The sequence below is a fragment of the Leguminivora glycinivorella genome, chromosome 10 (assembly GCF_023078275.1).
Source record: "Leguminivora glycinivorella isolate SPB_JAAS2020 chromosome 10, LegGlyc_1.1, whole genome shotgun sequence".
Classification (NCBI taxonomy): Eukaryota; Metazoa; Arthropoda; class Insecta; order Lepidoptera; family Tortricidae; genus Leguminivora; species Leguminivora glycinivorella.
In genome coordinates this window covers 10853581-10876369 of record NC_062980.1, presented here as the reverse complement: position 1 = coordinate 10876369, position 22789 = coordinate 10853581, and the positions used below count along the sequence as shown (strand labels likewise).

The 22789-nt window shown below is 36.5% G+C and overlaps 1 protein-coding gene across 4 annotated transcripts in view; it reads right to left on the bottom strand.

Moving 5' to 3' along the window:
- Positions 1 to 22789, bottom strand: part of LOC125230148 — a 138828-nt gene that overhangs the window by 65561 nt on the left and 50478 nt on the right. The window lies entirely within an intron of this gene.

The following is a 22789-nucleotide window of genomic DNA, read 5'->3' as shown; positions in this document are numbered from 1 at the left end:
ACTAAATTTAGGTAATTACTGTATATTGTGTTATTCACGATGTCGCGAAAATCGCCATTTTTTTATGGAATGACGACCAGTCTGGCGCAGTCGGTAGTGACCCTGCCTGCTACGCCGCGGTCCCGGGTTCGAATCTCGGTAAGGGCATTTATTTATGTGATGAGCACAGATATTTGTTCCTGAGTCATGGATGTTATCTATGTATATATATATCGTTGTCTGAGTACCCACAACACAAGCCTTCTTGAGCTTACCGTGGGCCTCAGTCAATCTGTGTAAGAATGTCCTATAATATTTATTTATTTATTTAATATGAACCAAGACGCGGATGGAGTTGTTCCTGTGGTGTATAAAGAGGCCATAATAATGAGTAAAAATATCCATACCCACACTTGCTGTATAAACATTTATTTACACAACAACGTCGAAACGACAGCGAACTCACACGCATACACACAATATTCTTGTACACCAAAACATAGATAAGAATAATGCGAGTGCATAAAAGCTCCTACTAATTCCCCTATAATCCCGATGGCGGAAACCAAACTTCTCGGCACGTAAAGTGTTTAGCCTTCTCGGCTTTACTCGAGGAAATAATTGAAATAAAGTAGATGGTGTTACGGCCGCGTGACACGCAGCGCTGATGTATTGTCCTGGGCTTCAAATAATTGTGTCAGTCGCTCTAGCACAGAATAAGTAATTGTATTAACACACAGAATGAGCACTTCATACAAAAGCACTATCCCTTTCGACTATTCAGGGTTGTCACAAAGCAATGATTAGGTATATGTGGTAGCACACGCAAAGGCACATCAAGTTGTACCGACCCTAATATTTGCTACGTAGCAATGCGAGCCACATGGAGCCGGGCAAGTAAAATAAAAATAAAAAAACCGGGGAGGAGAATCGGAAAATGTAACGTTTGTATGAAAAGGCTATTTCGTACGGCTGGACCATTTTCGTCTTGAAGCAAAATGTAATGTCTCGATGCTTTGATCTATATGCTGCTCTTTGATTTGAAGCCAAAGGAAGTTGAATTGCCATGAACGCTGAAAATGAATATTCCGGTTATTGTATTTACTGAGCAAAGCACTGGTGGCCTAGTAAGACTGTGCTTTCAATGAGAATTTTTCGGAACTTATTTAATGTACGAAATTGAAGTTTACTAAGTGCTTTGCGGCAAAGAAAAACATCGTGAGGAAACCAGGCTAATCACAAAAACTCCCTTTAGATGTGAATGTCAGGTGGCAGTCGCTTTTGCAATCATTTGAGCCCACGCATAGTCTTGAGATTAGTTCCCAAGTGTAGCCCAGGCTCCCATTGGTCTTGGTAAAATACTGCAATAAAGCGAGGCAGATATTCATGATTTTTTAGCCAATTTCCGGGAGTAGGTACTAAAATAATAATATGCGGTAGGAGGTAGGGCATAGCGAATGATATTCCGCTTTGTGTGGTAGGGCACAGCACAGCGGATATCGTCTCGCTCGAATCTAGAGCAGAGCCCAACTGGGGTAGTACCTCCGCCTTACAGGAGACCGCAGCCAAATAGCACTAGACCCTACTCATAGTGTTGTGTTCCTGTCGGTGAGTAAGGCTGCCAGAGCTCAACGAGGGTGCGGTGAGCTGATGACGGGAGGACTTACGGAACTAACTTTTCCGTCTATTGTCCTTTGAGTCGTCGGCAACCCGAACCCTCCTTGGAACTTGTACACTTCTTTTTGCTGTGTAGGTACTTAACACAGCAAAAGGGAGTGTACAAGTTTATTATGGGGTGGCAACGCGCATGTGACACTGTTTGAGTTGCAGGCGTCCATAGGTTACGGTGACCGCTTTACATCAGGCGGGCCGTATGCTTGTTTGCCACCGACGTAGTATTAAAAAAAATGCAAAAATCTCACTATGTATTTACTAAGATAATCTTATTAATTCACTAATAGCACCTATTCTAATAGTTTTGCAAAGAGTCCTTTTAAGTACTAATGCGAAGTAACGTATTTCATATTAGCCTTACTTACAAGCCAGCTTATTACACACTTGGTTTACGTTCATCAATTTAAATACGTGCCAGGTAATAAAAAAATCCCATTCAATTTCGGTGTGTTCTTACATCAACTTTCTCATATAAAACGAAGCATAAAAGCTACTTTAATCTCAGCTTATTGCGTGACGAGAATGTAAATGCCACCCGTTTATTTCAATTACTCTGGTTCACGATCTGAAATAATAAATTTGCCAAGGGTTAAATGCAAAATGGTGCTGGAAAACTTTTTTTAAAGAAATTAATTGTGTATCATCATTATCAAAATCTTCATCATATTAATCTTATCTCGGAGATTGGCTCAATGATTAATAATTATAATCTCAATCTAAAGAGATCTAGAGATATAATAAATAATTCTGCCCCTTGATCGGATCTTCGAAAAATACCGTAGTCATTATTCGCCTCAACTTTTGAATAAAGTAACGCCCAGAAAACTTCATAATTGGGGCTAAAAGAAAAAACGCAGGCAGGTTTCTAAATTAATAGGGTCGGTGTACAGCCAATGTACATAATACAGTGACCTCATTTTGCTCCCCTCCGACGGATTCAGAGCCAATAATAAAGTCTGAGACACTCCACCATCGATGGCTCTTCAACCTTTGAGCTGCTTTTCCAAAGAAGACAGAATGAAAAGCGAATTACTCTTATTTCTCACTACAATAACCTCGAATTGAAGGACATTCAAAAACCACCCCACCTTTGTTGCATGAAAAAACAAACTGGGTATTTCTGAACTCACCTTTGTTCATTTAGCCTTTGAAGTAGGAATCAGATACGAACGCAATTTTTAAGTCTCGGACGGCATTCTTAATAAGTCTCTTTATTTATTTATTTTAATATTAGATTTTCATGATGTCCAATTTGAATCAGTAGCCCTTACATTTTCATCACTTATAAAAGTGATATTTTTTTTATTGTTTATTGAAAACCTACCTATGTACCTCAACCTACGTCAATGTTCTTCTCAATGACATACTGGCCAGGCGACAGCAAACTGGATATGTTTCACAGCACGGAGTCGCAATTCCTTGCGATCAGCGCTCGTCACTTGGAGTCTATCACTACTCCAAGTTCGATCCACGTATGAGTACTATTTTATGTATTTCATGTTTCGCTGCACTATTTTTACATAAGTGTACCATGTTTATTATACCCTCCTGTGTGTGTTTCACGTTTTTACCCTCCTGTACGATTGACATGTTTAGCTAGGCTGTTAATGTTAATTTAAGGAATAAATAAAGAATAAGGAATAATGTTCCTTTTATAGATGTGAAACCATGAAACAGTGAAATTAAGGTAAGCTGTCGTAGTTTCAGATTATTACAAAGAAAGCACTAAGTATATTAATACACTGAGAGAAAAAACAACCAGTTTTCATGTTGGTTCAACAAGTTTTTTGGTTATAATAGCGCCTACGTGCTCTTTGGTTCAATCAGCAAGTTAATTTTTTTTAAGTGTAACAGTACATTCGACAAGTTACTCGTCATCCAATCAAAAATATATTTGAATCAACAAGTCGATTGTTTATGTTTGGCTGATTCAATCAAATATCTTTTAACAAGTTGGACCTTGTTGTTCGAACAAATTCGACTTGTATCATCAATATTGTGATTTATTCCGTTTACTAAAATACTTTTGTTTCAAACGGATAAACCCGCAACAAGTCGAACTTGTTAAATTCGCAATGCAAATTTCTCTCAGTGTAACAGTACAGAACTGTGTTATACAGCGTGTGTATTCCATACGGGCGAATATTTGAATAACGATTAGTATTGAACCTAAGGAGCTATTGAATAGATGAGATATTTTTTTTCATACATAATAATTCAGCACGCAATGTATTACGTCCACATCAATTAGCGTACCTACTTACGCGCTACGTAATGACATAAACGTCATTACGACATGATGTTTATGTCATGTCAAGTTAATGCGGACGGCGTACATTGCTGCTTGGTCAGATTTAAAAAAATAATTACTCTTAATTAATAACACTTTTTAATAAAATGATTATACTATATGATTTGTATGGTTAGATACTACAACTGGATACATTATTCGCCTGTATGGAATCCACACGCTGTATAATCGATGTAGGTATATTAATGTCATTATCTCAATTCTATGCAATAAAATCCAATATAATGTTCTGTAACGCGATGTCTGCGAGCTTATTGCGTTTGAATGTAGGTACTTACATAATGAATGGGTATCAATAAATACGAGTACAATCCACTTAAATAATACCTGGAAATATAATATCAAACAATAGACAAATAGAACTCTACAGTACTGTTTTACTTGTACCATATAATTTGTATGAATATCTTTAGTTCCTAAGCAATCAGTTATTGATATATGTAGGTACCTACATATGTAGTTATTTAAATACCTTTCAACATACCTATTATAATCTATAAATGATTTAGAAAAGTCACGAGTACATAGGCAACATAGTTTTTACTTTGATTTATTTCGTATTCATTTATAATGTAAAACATATTTACTTAATTAAATAATAATTCAATAAAATTGTATTTAACTTTCATATTTAATTATCTAAGGAAATTATATTTCAAACGAAATTGCATTGTCCTGTTTTGCTATTATAATTTCTTGTTACGTGAAAAGCAAAACCCATTTATCTTATTAGGAAGTTTTTTCACTTTTTCTTTGCCGTGCCTAAACAAAATTATGATTTGTTTCCCCAAGAGTCGAGAAGGGTTGCTGGGACTTATCTTAATCAGACAAGATGGGTCATCTGAGCACTTCACAAGCTGATATAACATAAGTTATGTCAAAGATTCCGTAAAATACTAATAAAGTCTCAAAGAGCATCGAGTATTATAGAGAGTTACTGTCAAAGTAATATGTGTAATCACAGTGCATAGACTGACATCTCTCGACACAAGCTTAAAACTTTTGAACCTCAGTTATGACAATTAGGCCCATATTCTTAGCTTGATATGTGTTAAAATGTCAAATATTAATATTAGCGCCATCTAGCCGAGCGTTTCCCAAAGGTGTAACGCCATCTAAGCCACCGTACCTTTTTCTCTATGTGTTTGAGGTACGTTTTTTTATTAGACTGTATCCGTCTAAACGGAGTTACATATATATTTGGTACTAATAAAACGTACCTCGGACCTCGGAACCAATACAGAAACATTCTCGTTTTGATGGCGTCACACCTTTAGTTCATTCTCGGTTAGATGGCGCTGGGGTGGATGTGGGGTCAAGTTGTCAAAACTGTATGTAGATCAAATGTTTTCCTTTCATTCTGTGTCGAGAAATGGTCATAGTCATAGTGCAAATACCAGCACTACGACTACACATTTTACTTTGATTCATTCTACTTTAGTTTAGTTATGTACTAATGTGGTACATATTTATAATGCCAAGACGTGGTAACCGCAAGCAAACCTAAAACGAGATTAGTGCGAGGAAGACGGCAAATCACGAGCAAGGATTATATAATTTTAGACGAAGAGAGATAGACTTACAAACATGATGAAAGCTCAGTTACAGTGGCGCCCACTAACATGCAAATTTGTTAAGTACTTGATCAAAGACGACGTCTGAATGAGTCTTGAGGCTTGTATTCTGGGGCCCAAAGCCACCCCCTTTGCGTTGTTAAGGGGGTGGCTTTGGGTCTGAGTCTCTAAATATAACGCGGTCAGCATTTATGAAAGATGTAGGATAAAGTACCATTATTGATTAAGTGCATGCTCTGTGCTTAGTGTATTGGAAATCGAATGGAGCAAAAATATGGCCGATATTTTTAATTAGCTCTCCAATTGCACTAGTTAGTTGCTCACAGTTCTAGGTTTTTTTAAACGATTACTTTTAGCTGTTTTTAATCTATAACAACAATTATTTATTAGCTATACCTTTATGTAGTCTATGGCACTACACTTGTATTCAAAGTTTGGAAACAATAATCATTGTAATATTAATAATACTATTCAGGTGCATTTGAAAGTCCTTACACTAACAGATAAACCAAACATGTAAGTTATAGGTTACAGGTAAAGATTACAACACAGGACTATACAACTATACATAAAATTGAATTTACGATCTAGACAGTACTACGGAACATAATACACTGCTTAAACATAACAAATTATTACGACATGTCACTTACATTAGGTATATCAAATAAACTTATATCTCTAATACATAATACTATTCTTAAATGCTATGACTATAATTATTATAATACTTGTGGGAGTCGAGATCGACTCCAAATACCGAGTAGCAGTGGCTAGAAGTTTCGGTTCCCCCTGCGAGAATATGTCAGCCTGGGGGTCAAACAAAAGAATATTATTAATGTGACCCAGTGCTACATATAGAGGGCTGGTATCTAAAGCTACTGAGTTGGTGCTGGGGACAACAAAAAGAGGTGTGGGACGAGGCCTAAGAGTAGTTCTCACAAAAGGTGTTGGTACTTTAAAAGAGACATATTGCAATAACCATGGATTTGTGATTGAACCACGAATTAATTTTATAAAATATTTATTAGCTGATAATATGCTGTCGTCTTTCGTCTTTGATTTACCAACATGGCTGACAGATAGAGCTGTGAATTTTGTTGTCTATTAGTTTTAATCTAAATAGGGTCGAGTCACATGCGATGGCTGCGATATGAGCAAGTTTCCTGGTGATGTGTTACCATTGTTTACCAAGAGCATACAAGTCCAAATATACAGGGTGGCCAGAATAACCGTGAACTCCATTTTAGTTACAATTACATACAATGGGGGCTCCAGTGATTTACCTCTGGAATAACACTCGTGGCCACAACTCAGTGCACAACATAATTATGATCTACACTACGTGAAGTTAGATTGAAAGCAGATTAGGTATGATTAACTACCTCTTGGTTTTGGTAATACCGAGTGGCGATTCGTTCTTATGTTAATGTCCGTATAAGTGAACCACGGCTATGGACTGTGAATCAAGCTAAAACAAACGTTTTTTCGACGGTCTAAGATTTTTATTTTATTAGAAGTACAAATTACAAATAGGTTTTATTGCGCAGTCATTGCGCAACCATAACCGTAGGATATTGAATTAACTAACAATATTCGACCTAAAAGTATGTTAAAAATAACTAAGACTACACTAGATCATGTAATTTAAAGCCTTTAAAGGTTTCGAAGTTTAAGACAATAATTAATAATTATGAAACAATACGCTTCATAACTGGCAACGAAAAGGCGATTACGAAGCAATACACCTTATTCATTTACACAAATATAATAAAACCATCAATTTCGGTACCTTCTTAATTTCATTTTGTATACATACTAAATAGTTGACATAATTATAGATTCTAATTCAATTATGCTCCAACTTTATCAAAATTACACTAAATAATATGCTGTCTGTGTAATATGTATATATGTATCCGTTTGTCCGTCTTTGAATGTATACTGCGGAAATATCCCCATTGCCTTCCGAAATCCTCCGTATAAAGCGTTAAGACATTAAATCAGTTTACGTAAAGATTCTAAGGGACGGGGTATCAACAACAAGTCGTTACCTTCTTAGCTGTATTTTGCTTAAACATATTCGTTTAGCCCCTGGCGTTAGGGGCAATGATTAATGAACCACCCTGTATCTTGGGTACTAGCGTCTGCCCCTTTTTCGTGCATAAATAAGACTTAAGAGGGTTTTGTAAAACTATTTTTAAGCTAAGGGATTTACAGAATTCGTCTTGAGTATAAAAGTATGTGCAGTATTGTAAGTTTGTATTTTTTCAGTTTAGTAGTTTTTACGCTCCGTCTTGCGTGAGCGACGGGCGACGCGACGCGACGCGACGCGATGCGACGCGATGCGACGGCGATGGCTCAAGGTCATCGCGTATCCATCGCACGAAACTTCGGCACTAGCATTTTGGTGATTAGAATCACAAGATTCGCCGTCTTTCACAATGTGCAAATGGTCTAGCGGGTTTGACTTCTAGGTGGAATCGTTTGCGCCATGAGTGTCGCGAGTTCGAATCTCGGCTCACGCAATCTTTTTGCATTTTTATTTACTTTTTTCTTTTATGTTCTACTAGCTTTTGCCCGCGGCTTCTCTTGAAAGACGGACAAACAAACAGACACACACACACTTTCCAGTTTAATCAGTATGGATTATTTGATTTTGTTTACCTGCTTATTTCTTTCTCTAAGATTCTACTTTCTTATTTTTTTTAAGAACTTTGGGTTTTATACGTACTAACAGGGAAAGTTTTAAGTAGCACACAATAATACTGCATTTTGTTTTTATTAACTTAATGTTTATTTTAATCCATACCAATATTATAAACGGGAAAGTGTGTGTGTGTCTATTTATTTGTCCGTCCTTCACGGCAAAACTGAGCTACGAATTAACGTATACTATTTACTTGAAATGAAAAAATGTCATACAGTGTAACCCAGTGTTTTTAATGCTGCCATCTAGTGTCGACTGGCATAACCACTACACTAAGAGCCCTTATTCCTTAGAGCGTTCATCAATTTCGTGAAATAGCCATTGATAGATGGCGTTGGTGCTCGGTACGCGAGCCACCGGTAACGCAACACACAGGCAAGAATGATCTTGATAGTTTTGAATTTAATTGCTAGTAACAATTCTTTTGGTTTCATGTGTTAACTTTTTTGTAAAGTTTACAAGAGATAAGAATATATTATTATTATATGTATGTTATGTTACCTACTAATTGTAAGTAACTTAAAATAAACAGTTTCAAAGAGCTGAGCTGTGTGCAAAAAATTACATGTGTTATTGGCCCGGCTAATGAGATCAAACATGGTCGAGTTACGATAAGTAGAATAGCAGTTCTGTTATTGATTTCCTGACTCGATCATGTGACCTTGGATATCATCGAGATCGACGCTGCTCATCAGCCCAAATGTAATAAGCCCAAACATAGTGGAGTTATTATGAGTAAAATAGCAGTTTTGTTGACCATATCCTGACTCCACCATGAAAACCAGAACCTCATCCTGGGGGCCGGTTTTTGAATCTCACATATGGGATTTGTCACTAAAATAACGGTTGAAAACAGTGAATTGCTTAGTATTTTCAGTGACAATTTTCTGAATTCGAACGCGTGAGACTCAAAAATCGGTCCCCTGGTCCCGAAATATAATACTAATTCAAACTCTCATCAGATTTCAAGTAAAATTTCTTGGATAAAATTGCATGTGTAAAAATCAGGCGGACCGTATGCCTGTTTGCCACCAACAGGATCAAGATTTGTTTAGTCGCAGTACCTATATACAGCACTTCTCAGAACTATCTAGCTGCTTACGCTTACGAGAGCACGGTGCGCCGGACTATCGAACGTAGATCCACTGTCTATGAGCGCTGGGCGCAGACTGAACTGAGCAGTGAGCAGGCCCATGTCAGCAGTGTATTTTATTCGAATTTTATGTGCTTTAAAATAGTACATTACGATACAAGTGCGTAAAAAAGGAAGTTCGAAACGAGTGGCGATAAATTAAAACACGACCGAAGGGAGTGTTTTAAATCGACACGAGTTACTAATTTCCTTTTCGCACGTGTATCGTACGACGTTTTACAGTACAGATGAGCCTCCGAAGTTTCGACCTGGCATATAATGAACCACTTCTCGCACTAGTGCGTAAAAAAAACACCATCTGTACTGAAAAATATCTATCGACACAAAGGTATGTCTTATATGTATTTTTTTTATATGGCAACAAGAAGTTCTGGTTTAGGATAATATTATTATTTAAGAGTTACAATAAATGCAGGAATCGCAGGAATTACAATGAACGCCCCTTAAAGAGTAGTCTAATTATATTTTTTTTTGTATGGGTACCTTTCCTTGTTAGTATAAAAGCCGGAGTTATTAAAAATAAAATAAAAATAAGAATGAAGATTCTTACAGAAAGAAAAAAGTAAACAATCAAATAATAGAAAATAAAAGAAACAAAAATAAAACTGCAAAAGCATGCCTCAGCCGAGGTTCGAACTCACACCGCTGGCGCGGCGTCCAGACGTCGAAACCGCTAGGCTACGAGCCCGTTATAATAACTAGTTAATTTTGTGATCCTATTCACCAAAGTCAAGTGCTAGTACATATATCGTAAGGTCATCGCACTAGTGTTTCATATTTTTAGTTCACACTTAAATTTTAATATTTTACGCAGACAATCACGTATCACCGTGCACATAACCAAAGGCTGTCAATACAAGTTACAAAAGTTGTAATTTCCTTACTTTTTAGGCACATTACTCCTTTGGTCAACTTATGTTAATTTGAATATTTTGAATTTTTATTATAAGAAAATATAAAGAATGAAATGTGAGACTAGTAATCAATCGTTATTTCTCTAGTCCGACCTCTCTACGTATTGAATTTGCTTCTAAAAATCAAATAGCTTGATCGCGCGCCCATCGCCATCGCATCGCGTCGCATCGCCGTCGCGGGCCGTCGCGGGCCGTCGCTTACGCAAGACACTCCCATATGAACACAGCGGTTTGATCGCATCGCGTCGCATCGCGTCGCTTAACATTCGCATGTTCATCGCTAGTTCGTCGCGTCGCATCGCCGTCGCGTTCCGTCGCCCACCTAAGACAAGTCCATAGAGATAGAAGGTTTGATTTCGTCGCATCGCATCGCATCGCGTCGCCGTCGCGGGTTCGTCGCTCACGCAAGACGCGGCGTTATAGTTGTTACAAAATAGATTCATTACTTAAGCATTATCTAAATCTGTTTAATTCTCTCCTGTTTTTTTCGTTGAAAGAAAAATAGAAATCCTCGAACAGAACTTGAACCTGCCATCTTTTGTAACATCAATCCAATCCAAAAGGCCCGGTCCAAAAGGTGGAATCCTACCAAAAATATATGTAGGTTGATGCTCTCCTGATAAATTCTTAAAGATATTTCATAAAAATAATCATCTTATTGTCTTATTTACATTTTTTTTTGTTCATGAACTTAAATTTATCTTAGTCCCTCAAATAGTAAAGAAATAGACTCATAAAGTTGCAATTTCCTCTAATATATCCTGGCGTTATGCACAAACAATAAAGCTATTACATACATACATACAAAATAGCAACCGGCAAGCTCCGGCAGCCCCGCGCCGTATCCATACATTTATATCGCGTGTATTCAAAGCATAAGCATTTGTTACCCAAATGCTTTCCTCGGTGCCTGTCACCCGGCAAATTGAATACAATTTGTCATGCTTACTATTTACGAACGTCTAGGTAGGACTAAAGATAACTAAGTGGGTATCGACACCGAATTTACTGGGTTTCGTGACGGATATCGGATTAACGGTTGTTTTTTTTAGGGTGTAGTTGAAATTTTAGCCTTTCGGTTGGATGTTTGCCTTATATTATGATAAAGCCAGCAAACTAAGGACATGCCAGCAGGTGATGCAGAGTAATGATAATCAAGTGACAAGAAATGTAATGCGAAAATGCGAATGAATGTGGAAAGATAAACCGTAGAAAAAGTGGATGAACTGTGTGGGAGATGATATAAAAGGAAAGCAAGTGAATGATGAAATGACGGACGATAGAAAGGTATAGAAGAGGAAGACATGCTGCACCGATCTCTAATGAATGGTATATTCAAGCAAATGATGAACAAAGATAATTTACCTGAGGAACAGATAAGACCACATAATTTTGTTCGTAAGTCGGACAGGAAACATTTGAAATATGTTTTGCTCAAATGCCCGCTTTTTACGTATTGAAATGTAACTAAAATGTACTATCAGCTGCAAAAGTTCATGGCAAATTTATCAATAAATTCATTCATGATTTCTCCATGCACTTTTGCAGCTGATAATACAATATCTGAAACGAAATATAGTAATTTACTATTCGGTTGTAAATATAATACATGTATAATTGTATATTCTTTGGTGAATTGGTGCTAGCTCAAACCCTCTGCTCCCAGTGGAGAACACGAATTCAACGATGATTTGTTGCAAATTCTATAAGTAGTAGTTTTAGGTAGCAACATTTTTTTTTATATTTACGCTAGTTGACGCTGACGGCATTTTATCTTATTCTCTCTGGGTATTTTCATCTTCAGATCTCTAGTCCTGTGTTCGTTCACTGATATTGATATTGATTTAAATTGACATTTACTAAAATTTGACCCTCTTGAAAAATATTATGTGCTACATGTTAAAATAAACAGTGTTTTTCTTACGATCCTTTTGCATACAATAACTCTTCTACCGTATGATTTCATAAAGCGTCCGAGGGTTGGATCAAATTACATTGATATTGTCTTTCACTCAGAATTAGGTATGTGCTAAAAGGGTTGGAAAAGTATTGCTTATGAATAACTTCTGGAATGATAAGTTATTAGTTTTTTTTTTACTAAAGAGCGGTACCTAAGGAACACCTAATTTGTAATTTGTTCGGTGTTATAACTTGAAAAGTTCAATATTAAAAGAAACTTTCTAGAAGCTATCAGCAATGAGCACTGGCTACCTTTTCGAACTTCTAATGAACGGTGATAATAATGGCTGGGTTTTTAAAAGTTTTATCTTCTAAATTGGAAACTTAAAGTGATTGTTCCCGAATAAATTATTAGTGAACATTTAGTTTAATTGGGCGAAAGTGTTTTATGTAAGTCGCGTTTCACAATAAGAAGTCGTTAGACACCAGGGAGCTGGTTAATGGACCATTAAACGAACCTATAAATTACACTTAATCATGACTAATTGAAGTGACATATAGGGAAGCACACGCATCGATTGGACAGACTAGTGACAGCGCCCGGGTGGTCCCCTGAACTGCCACTTCGGCTTTTACATTGCCCGATAATGCCACCACTAAGGAAACCAAATAAAAATTAAGATAAAAATGATGGACCCGATGTGAAGTACATCGTAAAAACTCGATTTTATTGAACTTATAAACATTAATTCCGACCAATAAAACCAAAAGATACATTTTAGTCATTAAAAATGGCATCTTGTAATAGTTTAATACATTAAAATTTCAATAAACTCTCCCACCGCATCTCCTCTCTAGAAGCACTAAAGCAATCGACAGATTACACAGAAGGTACCCCATTTTAGTAAAACCCTTCATTAAACTTATCTGTCTCGGATCTAAGCCCGAATCCGTGTAACGTAATCGATGTCGAAACGAGGAGCCGCGAAGGACAAAGTGCGGTCACAAATTTACATATAAATTTGGGATTATTTTAATTTAAAACACGCATTTGGAAAGTGTATTAGCATTTACATGAGGCCCTATTACAGCTTCTTTGTGCCAGTTGGTTAGTAGCGGTTCGATGAATTACTGCAATATAGTGGCCCTACCGCGTTCTTGCACCCCCGGCGCGGCAAATAAATAGTCCGTTAAGCCGATGTGACCACTCAATAAAATGAACCAATTTGTCAAGTGTGCTGCGCCCATGTTGAATCTGGGTGGAGTCGTCGTTAAGTGCACTCATTTAACCGATTTTCAATTTAGAAATGGAATTAAAACTATAAACCGCTTGATTTATGAGCACTCGGGGTTCCACTAGCTTCTAACGATTAACATTTTGTTCTAATTGAATATCTAAATGTGTTCATATGCGTAATGAGACAAGCGATTCATATAGTCTTAGCACATCAAAGTACCCGAAGATATATTGAAGATGGGACGTTAATTATAGGGCTTGATTTAATTCCATACGGGTATTAAATCAGTCATTGCCGGGGACGCGTGATCCGGGATCGAGGGAAGAGAAATGTGCGCCGAGCACATATTTGTTCTTGTTGCACTAATAGCTCGTAAATATTTCAGCGCAAGCGTTGGACACACATGCGCTTCAGACAAAATTATGGTTGCTTATAAATATGTGCCCCGTCACTTTGAACATTCCCTCTCGTTACGTTCCCGAGGACTGAAATAACAATGCCAACAAAGTCGACGGTTTTAAAACGGAAACGCCCGCCATCCATCACTTTTGGCCAGTGGCGGATAACTTAATGTGCTAGTTTTCAACCCTCTATTTACTTTTCCTTTTTCGGAACGGAAAGCCTAAGGCTACTTGGAAATATAACTTTTTGAATTAGTTCAGTGAGAATTGAAGTAAAATAACAAAACTTCTAAAGGGAGAGATGTATATGAATTAAACAAAAACTTTTATACAAAACAATGAATATTAATACTACGATATCAGTCTTGTTTCAATTATCTTATTGTGATAAGTTATTGGAAAATTCTCCTTACTTACTAGAATTCTCCGATACTTCGTCACTATTCCGATTTCTTATTAACTTATGTCACATACAATGTACATAATATACAACCACGCCTGTATCCTATAAAGGGGTAAGTAGAGCACATGAAACAACTCAAGTTTCAGTGCCACTCCCGGCAATCGAGGGGTTGAAAGAAAACGAAAACAAAATTTTGGTATCTTTTACTTATACATATAAGTGATTTGTTAAAATAAAAGTTTTTTTGTCAATGTAAAAGCTAAAAAAAGTTACGAGAGTGCGTGAATTTTTCGTAATCTTCCCTACCCAATAAAACTAGGGTCACCGATACCCTCTTGTCACCAGACAGTTAAAAGGCAGTTTAAAGGAGAGATTGTCCAGAGAACGGGCAGGACTTTTATTGCGACTGAATTAGGATTCTTAGAATTTATTGCGAAGGCGGGCACTCGCTTTATTGACGTGGTTTCCAATTCGTAGGTAATTTACTCGAAACTACCTATTGGTAGGAAATACTTACGTCTCGAATTCTAAATGTCGTCTACCTTTATTATACCACACGCGGTAGCAAACAAGCATAGCTATCAGTGGCGACGCGTGAAGATTTTCGTTGGTAAAGCTGGAGGGGTTTTTGGGATCTGTTTTGTATGGACTTCTACAGATACTGCAGAATTTTAGGGAAGCCATTGGGAATCGAGTTGTATCGACGCTACGCCACTGATAGTATACATACATACATCATAATTATAAGAGCGTTTTCACATTATCTGATCATATAATATTAAAGGCGTCATCTTTGACAACTGCCTTTGACGTCCTTCTTACATCCGATAACGAAAACGCTCTTAGTCCGTTTTCACATTATCCGATTCGATATCGGATGTCGGAAGGATGTCAATGGAAAAAATCCAAGATGGCGCCTGTAATGTATGGAATATCGGTCCGACATCCGACATCGGATCGGATAATGTGAAAACGCACTATAGTCTAATCAATAATCATCCGTCACACGAATTATGATGATTCAAAAATCATATTATCCGTTGACTGAAGTTCATACAATTACACACGCTATAACTATTAGTTGAAACCGTAATGAAAATATTGTTACGTAGCCATCAGATAAAATAATTAGCCAATAAATCTGGTTAAAAGCTTTACAAATTGAACTGGGATGGATCAGCGGAAGCACAAATTATTTATCGAACTGCGAGCGATATTACCACGATACTACATATTATTTTTAAATTACCAAAAGGAAAGGAACTTCCGCGCCGCGCGCCTCTGTTGCTTAGTTGGCATTCCAGAAGGTTCGAGTCGTGCCGGGGGTGTCAATTTTTCACTTATTCCTTTTGTTTAAAAATTAGTTATTTGTTTCACAAGGGGGCAAAGTTTTTGTTTAACCGCACGTGCCAATATTGATAGCCGAGCAAGCGAAAGGTTTCAATACTGAACCGCGAGCGTAACGAGTGGTTCATGGAATCTTGAGCGTTGCGAGGTTTTCAAGGCACGAAGGTTAAACAAACTTTGATGCCACCGAGTGAAACACAAAATTTTTCACCACACCAACACGAACAAAATACTGACTATAAAACACCAAACTAAATCAAATCCATCAATTTATTCAATATTTATGATTCAAAATCATTATTTATAGGTAAAACTTAACATCCAGCCGGCGTATCATGCTGCCAATTTTATCACTTATCCACGTGGATAAGACATCTGTCACTCTCACACTGACATACTTGCTAAAGCGTGACGGATGCTTTATCCACGTGGATAAGTGATAAAATTGGAAGCATGATACGCCGGCTGCTTATTTATCCAGTTAAAATTTGTATGAAATTACTTTGCACTCTTGTGGATAAAATGCAATTTTGCTATTCGTTTTTGAATAGCAAAATTGATCTTTACCAGTTGGTGTGGTGAAAACTTATTTGTATTATACCATGTGAACATTGACAGCCCATAGCTTAGGCATTCTATACACGAGGGGCAAGAATCAACATACGTACTGTTTGGCTGTCAACCAGTTTATCCCAAGAATAATGCGATGCAGCCCTACTATATTCCGAACCCGAAACATCGCATAATATTGCCGTTAAAAGCACACTTAAGTCCGTATGGAGATGTCGTCTATAATTCATCCGTTTGCACCGCATTGTACAGCTATCAAATATATCGGAGCAGGCAAGGTGGTCACAAATGTCTATACAGCTGTATTGTCTAGGCGTTAGAGTCTGTGCTCAGATATTTTGAGCACCTCGGGCGCATTGATATATCTGTGGCGACTGTGCCCAAATGCCTCAGACTGAGTCAGAGGCTTTCCTTCGGGACCGTTGAAATTATGCTGTTGTATATTTTGTATGAATTTAATGCTTCATAAGATAATTTTACAGCCCGAAGCCACACTTTGTCTCTTTACAGAAAACGTTGTTTTTAAATGAGTTTACGAAATTCATCCTGTTTTTATAGGCCGGCATTACCTAAGCAACCCCCTGCATTACAATTTTGAACCGGTATTTCTACCCTAAAATATATTACAATACATTGTTGTATTTTAAATTAGATATGGTGATTAATACAAGGGACTTATTTGATAAAATATGTAGGTAAATTCACAAATTTTTACTTTTGTAAAACTTAATCAGTGTGAAAGTACTACATATATAATAAAGAGATTAGAAATTGTTATAAAACGAAGAATTGCTCACGGAGAGTGATGCTTAAAATTAATAATCCAATAAAAATAAAAACACATACAGCAATCAAACTGTCCAGACTGTATCAAAAGATACAACAACAAAAGTAATTACGACAGAACGCCTCGTCAACGACAATAACTTTCAGTTAATAGATTACTTTAATTACTTCTAAATGTCACATCAATTTATATTAATTTTGCCGGAAAATCTTTATATGTTCTAGAGGTTAACATATGATGAACTTCTTTAGAAACAATTGGTTGCAGCAGTCTGCTAATAAAATACTAGTTTTGTATTCTTAGGATTCCTTTTAAAATATCTATCATGTATACTTTACACAAATTTGTATATTATGTATACTTCGTAAAATGATATTCTGCCGGAAAATCTTTATATGTTCTAGAGGTTAACATATGATGAACTTCTTTAGAAACAATTGGTTGCAGCAGTCTGCTAATAAAATACTAGTTTTGTATTCTTAGGATTCCTTTTAAAATATCTATCATGTATACTTTACACAATATTGTATATTATGTATACTCGTAAATGATATTCTGATATGTGACGATTGCGGTTATTGTTATTAAAGTGATTTGTTTTATAAAATGATCAATATTTAATTATTCAGCACTAATTATTATTTCATTGTTTACACAGATATACCGAGATAATTAATTAATTATTTACTTACAGTGTGTATATGCTTTTCATATATAATGGAGACTTAGTACTCCAATGACATCATTAAATATAGATAATACGAATCGCACCATTTCTATTGCTATAATTTATTAACAAACGCCGATTTATTTCATCCTATTTTTAATATTCTCACTATTATGTAAATCAACATCAACATAGTTGCTCGTCTATCCAGATCATTCCCATATTACAAGGGCGATATAGTCGACCGAATCACGTCGCACTGCGTACGGTATGAGAAAAGTTGACCCTGCTTAGTTCTCATCGGGAACCGAGTGGAGGCAAATGATAGCCCGAATAAGATCAGCGTATGTAACCAAGATGGCAATAATTAGCGCTTCGTGGCAAATGATACGCATTTGATGCTCTTGCACTCTAGGAAAAGCGTCATACCTGCACGTTTGGTTATTACAGGTCCTGGGGCGTCTACCTACAACCACTGACACTCCTCCGAGGCGTACGCATGAATGGTAGAGAGATAATTACAATACGATACGCACTACGCACCGTTAACGAATGTTCGCTGAGCTCTATTACAGGCCCAGGGCCCTTAGATAAGTAACTAATCGCTCCATACCCTAACGCCTTTTCGTTGTAGTGCAATGCGTACAGTTGCGTATCGTCCCCTAACAAAATAGGCCTTTGCATCTATAACAGATGATTTAAGCAGCATCCTTGCGACACTTACGTTCGTGGCTGTATAGCCCAATTCGAGAGAGGAGCTCGTCCACATACACGGCAGGTGTATGCTCCTCCAGATGGGCGGGTTAGAGGCTTGCTCGTGACGCCTCATGCGTTTATCATTCAAAGACCACCAGGCATTGCCGTGCTTGGATTGACCGTCATGGATAACACGACGCCACGTGGGTCGGTCCTCGGCCAGTCGCTGCCACTAAGAATTAGAGAATTCGCCAATAATCTGTCTGTCTATCGTCCGCTAAGAGTTAGAGAATTGGTCAATCTGTCTACGGGCCCAGTGTAAGTAATTCGTCGTAACAATTATTCAATTTCTTAATAATAAGGTCACAGTTATAATGGTTTGACAGATTCGAACGGAAGCCAAGCGATGGTAATATGCAGGACGAGGGATTTATTTGTCAACTTTGTTCTGATAAAACTTTGTTTGACATTTGATTGTGAGGTCATGCCGCTCCGGCTTCCGCGCAGATAAGTTCCGAGAGTGTCTCTGGGCTCCAGATTAATTTCCCCTAGTTATATTGGCTTCATTTACTTTATTCTTTCATTTATAAAGCTTCGTGATATAAGGGAGTGTTTCTATAAACGCTAAAATATGTTTGTGGATATAAAATCAATATCTTTTAATGGTGCTCCCATATATTATATAGGTATTTATCTTACAGATCCAACTACCTAATATTGTATCCGATAATAAAATTACGATAAATTTATCATTTATCCTACGTTGACGCGTGATAAAATGGACCGTAATAGCCCGCCTGCTTTGTACCTCTTGTGCTTTTCGGGGAACAAAATATCATGAGGAAACCGGACTAATCCCAATAGGGCCTAGTTTATAATCTGGTTTTGAAGGTCAGATGGCCGTCACTTCCGTAAAATTAGTGCCTTTAACAATTCTCGGGATTAGTTACCAAGGCGGACTCTAGGGTTATGAGGCGTGGAAAAATTCCGGGATGACGCAAAAAATAAAAAAAAACTATATAATATGCCTAAGTAAATGCAAAAATGCAAAGACAAACAATTGTTTGCAATTTATTGAAAGCAACAGAGTTATACATAGGTGCCACTTAACTTTGGCGCTTACTGTACATTGCAGTCGACTACAAAGAGATGTATCCACTTTTTCACCTTATTGCATTGTAATAAGGTGAAAAAGTGGATACATATCTTTGTAGTCGACTGTACCTAAAGGTGCCTCCTTTAAAATGTGAGAGCATTAAATTGAACCAAACGTGAAATGCTTATATATTTTAAATAAATTATGTGTTATTTCTTCCATTTAAAAATGAAATACGGTTATTTATTTTGATTAAGATTCAATATAAAATGACTTTTAATAGGTACCAAAACATAGGATATCCAGCGTTTAATATCTTATCTTTCAGGAAGCGTATATTTTATTCAGATTCGCCAAAGATGAATAGCTTTATGCCTCACTTGTCATGTAGTCTTTTTGGTGATATTCCATCCGACCACCCTCAAAGTTCAGAGCGATATGTCACAGTCGCTTAGCGATCTATTTATACGAGAGGTCGTTGGGTACACCTCAAAGGAATGCCAGCAAGCTCGGAAGTTGACAAATCTTTCAGAGCTATTTTAGTACTAATTAGAATCTACAGTGTGGGCCATGTCATTCGAATGACTTATTTTAATTATGGAAAGACGTCTGATGATGTTCGCACATTAAACGTGTTTGTTGGTTTTATTGTTTAGATCAAAGAGGTCGATTGAAAGAAAAATAAAAAAACAACAATAAATTCACAAACGTTGCAACGTTTGATAATGACCGACACTAATGGACGTGACAGAAAAATGAATTCGTATGGAAATATGCAACATATGTGTCAAATAATATATAATCATATATCTATATAATATATCTTAGCTTTATTTATACTATAAATTGAAATAGATACACGAAAGAAAAAACGACAAGGCCCACTAGTGGCCGAGCCGGGAATCGAACCCGGGTCTTCAGCTTACCACTAGACCACCCGCCCGCCCTATACTTACTATTATATATAGTAGTGTGACTACTTGAAAATAGAACAAATCGAAAAATATTCAATAAAATAATTTGATTTGTTCCCTAGTTTTATTTATACTGTTTGACGTCATGGCGATTGTATAATCCTATAACGACGATTTTATAATGCGTATAAATGATATGACAAAAGTTTTTAAAGTGCAGTATCTCCAAAAGAAGGAGCGACGATGTGTAGTTTTTTGTAAATTTAAAGGGAACATAAGAAACTATAAGATGTAAGATGACATGTAATTATATATTATCAATAAATTATGAGTATGAGTATGAGTATGAGTATACATTATCAAAGTATTAGAATCATTATCTTATAATTAACGTTTCCATTACTAAAGTAGCTCAAAGTACAAGCAAACTTAAAAGTTCCCGCTTCTAACAATGAAATAATCGCCTAATTAAATTGCTTGTTTTTACTAATACGCTTGTAAACACGACCGCAAATTATAATTTCGCAGAAACGCTCCATTTATGTCGAGGATGCGTAGGTAGTGAAGTGCCGTTCTCGAGATTTTCTCGAAAAAGAGTAAGCAATTGGGAATAATCTCGGAGTGTCTGTCAAATTATTGCGAGAAGAGAGAAGTTTATCAGCGATATTATTGAAACTTTTCCTGTGATTTTTTCCGAGAACAGAAAATATATGAGGAATTTGTGAGCCTTAAACTTTTTTTGTTACTAACGCCATAATTTATTTCTTATTAGAAAGGCAAGAAAATTATCAGGGAAACTAATAAGAATAAAATCATGGCAATAAAAAAGTCATAGTAATTGATAAAACCCCACGAGTAAAACAACAACATTTCCAATACAAGTTAAATATGGGCTAAAGGTGCAAACATAAATAAAACTAGTAAAATTTACTTATTGTGTAGCATTTAACAAGAGAACATCCTCGAGTACGTTGATAAAAAACTTCTTTAAGAGTTCTCATCAGAAACGAGTACATTCTCCACGGCATATCACTAGTAGGTCTGACTCGAGTAATGATGTGCAAGTTGCGGAAACCTTCCAAAAAATTTTAAATTTCTTGAAAAATTCACGAAACTTTCACGAAAAATAAAGGGAATTTAAATTTATGAAATGGAAAATTTCCATCCATACAAAGTATGGAGGGTTTTCGAAGTTTTCCTATGTGAAAATTTCAGAATTTTGGACAGATTCCGTCGGCACATCAGTAGACTCGAGACCAAAAAGTTGAAAAAAAAAGATTCGGAAACTTCTTTAGTAAGGAATTCTCAGAAACGAGAACGTTCTCCACGGCACATCCCTATGCGTAGGTATGACTCGAGACCAAAACAAAGGGTAATTACCCGTTATTATAAGGATTATGCTGTGATACAACTCTTCGTTTGTACCAGCTTTGTTCGTTCGCTTATATTTACAAGGGGCTTATTAGAGAGCCATTAAACTTATTATTAACGAACTTATTAAAGCCGCCAATTGGTGAGGGTCTTAGTTGCTATCGATTTTTGAAAAACGGTATTAACCTTTTTAGTTTAACAAGGAGAAAATATGAAGGTACTTTTAATATAAGTAATTCGTAAAATCTTATAGGCGATTTTTAAGCGAACCCGACCAATTTAGTTTTCAATTAAACGGCCTTATTCTGGTTCTAAGTAATTTCACTGCATTTTGATCCTTACAATACTTACTAGATGGATTTTTAGTCTGCAGTCTGTATTTTGATAAAAAGGGGTGTTTATATTTTGCATCCCTATTATAGTTTTTAATTTCATTTTATGTATAACTCGGGTTTTATCGAGCCAGCAATTGGTAAGGGTCTTAGCTGCTATCGGTTTTCAAAATACGGATAAAATATTAAAATGTAGCAAAGAGAAAAAATGATACTATTCTTTTTTCTTAGAGGTGAATGTCGAGTTAATTAGACCAATTTAGTTTTCACTTTAGCTCGATTCTGTTACGGGGATTTTCAAATGCTGGTGTTTTTTTACGCATAGTGATCTTAATTAAATTTTAAATACCTATTTAAAATTGTACAAGGGCGCATATTATATTCTGGATTCTTATTATAGTTTCTCAGTTTGAATTTTGACAACTAAGTTAAACTGTCTAATTTTACATTTAATTTCTAACCCGCCAGGGCCCGGGATATCATTCTTGACAACGATACCATCTTTATTACTCACATGAACTAAACAAACATAACCTGACCACAAATCCAGTTCGCACATAAATCTCAATCACAGCAATCAATCCAACCAGCCAGTCAAGTAACAATAAAACCTCAACAGGAAACGACCGCACGCCCGTGCGGTATCGCGGTAATGGGCGGTGCTTCGTACGAACAGTGATTACACCATAGACATAGAAAAAAAATAGACTGAAGGTTTTGAGCAAGGTCTTCTAATCTGTCATCCTTTACACT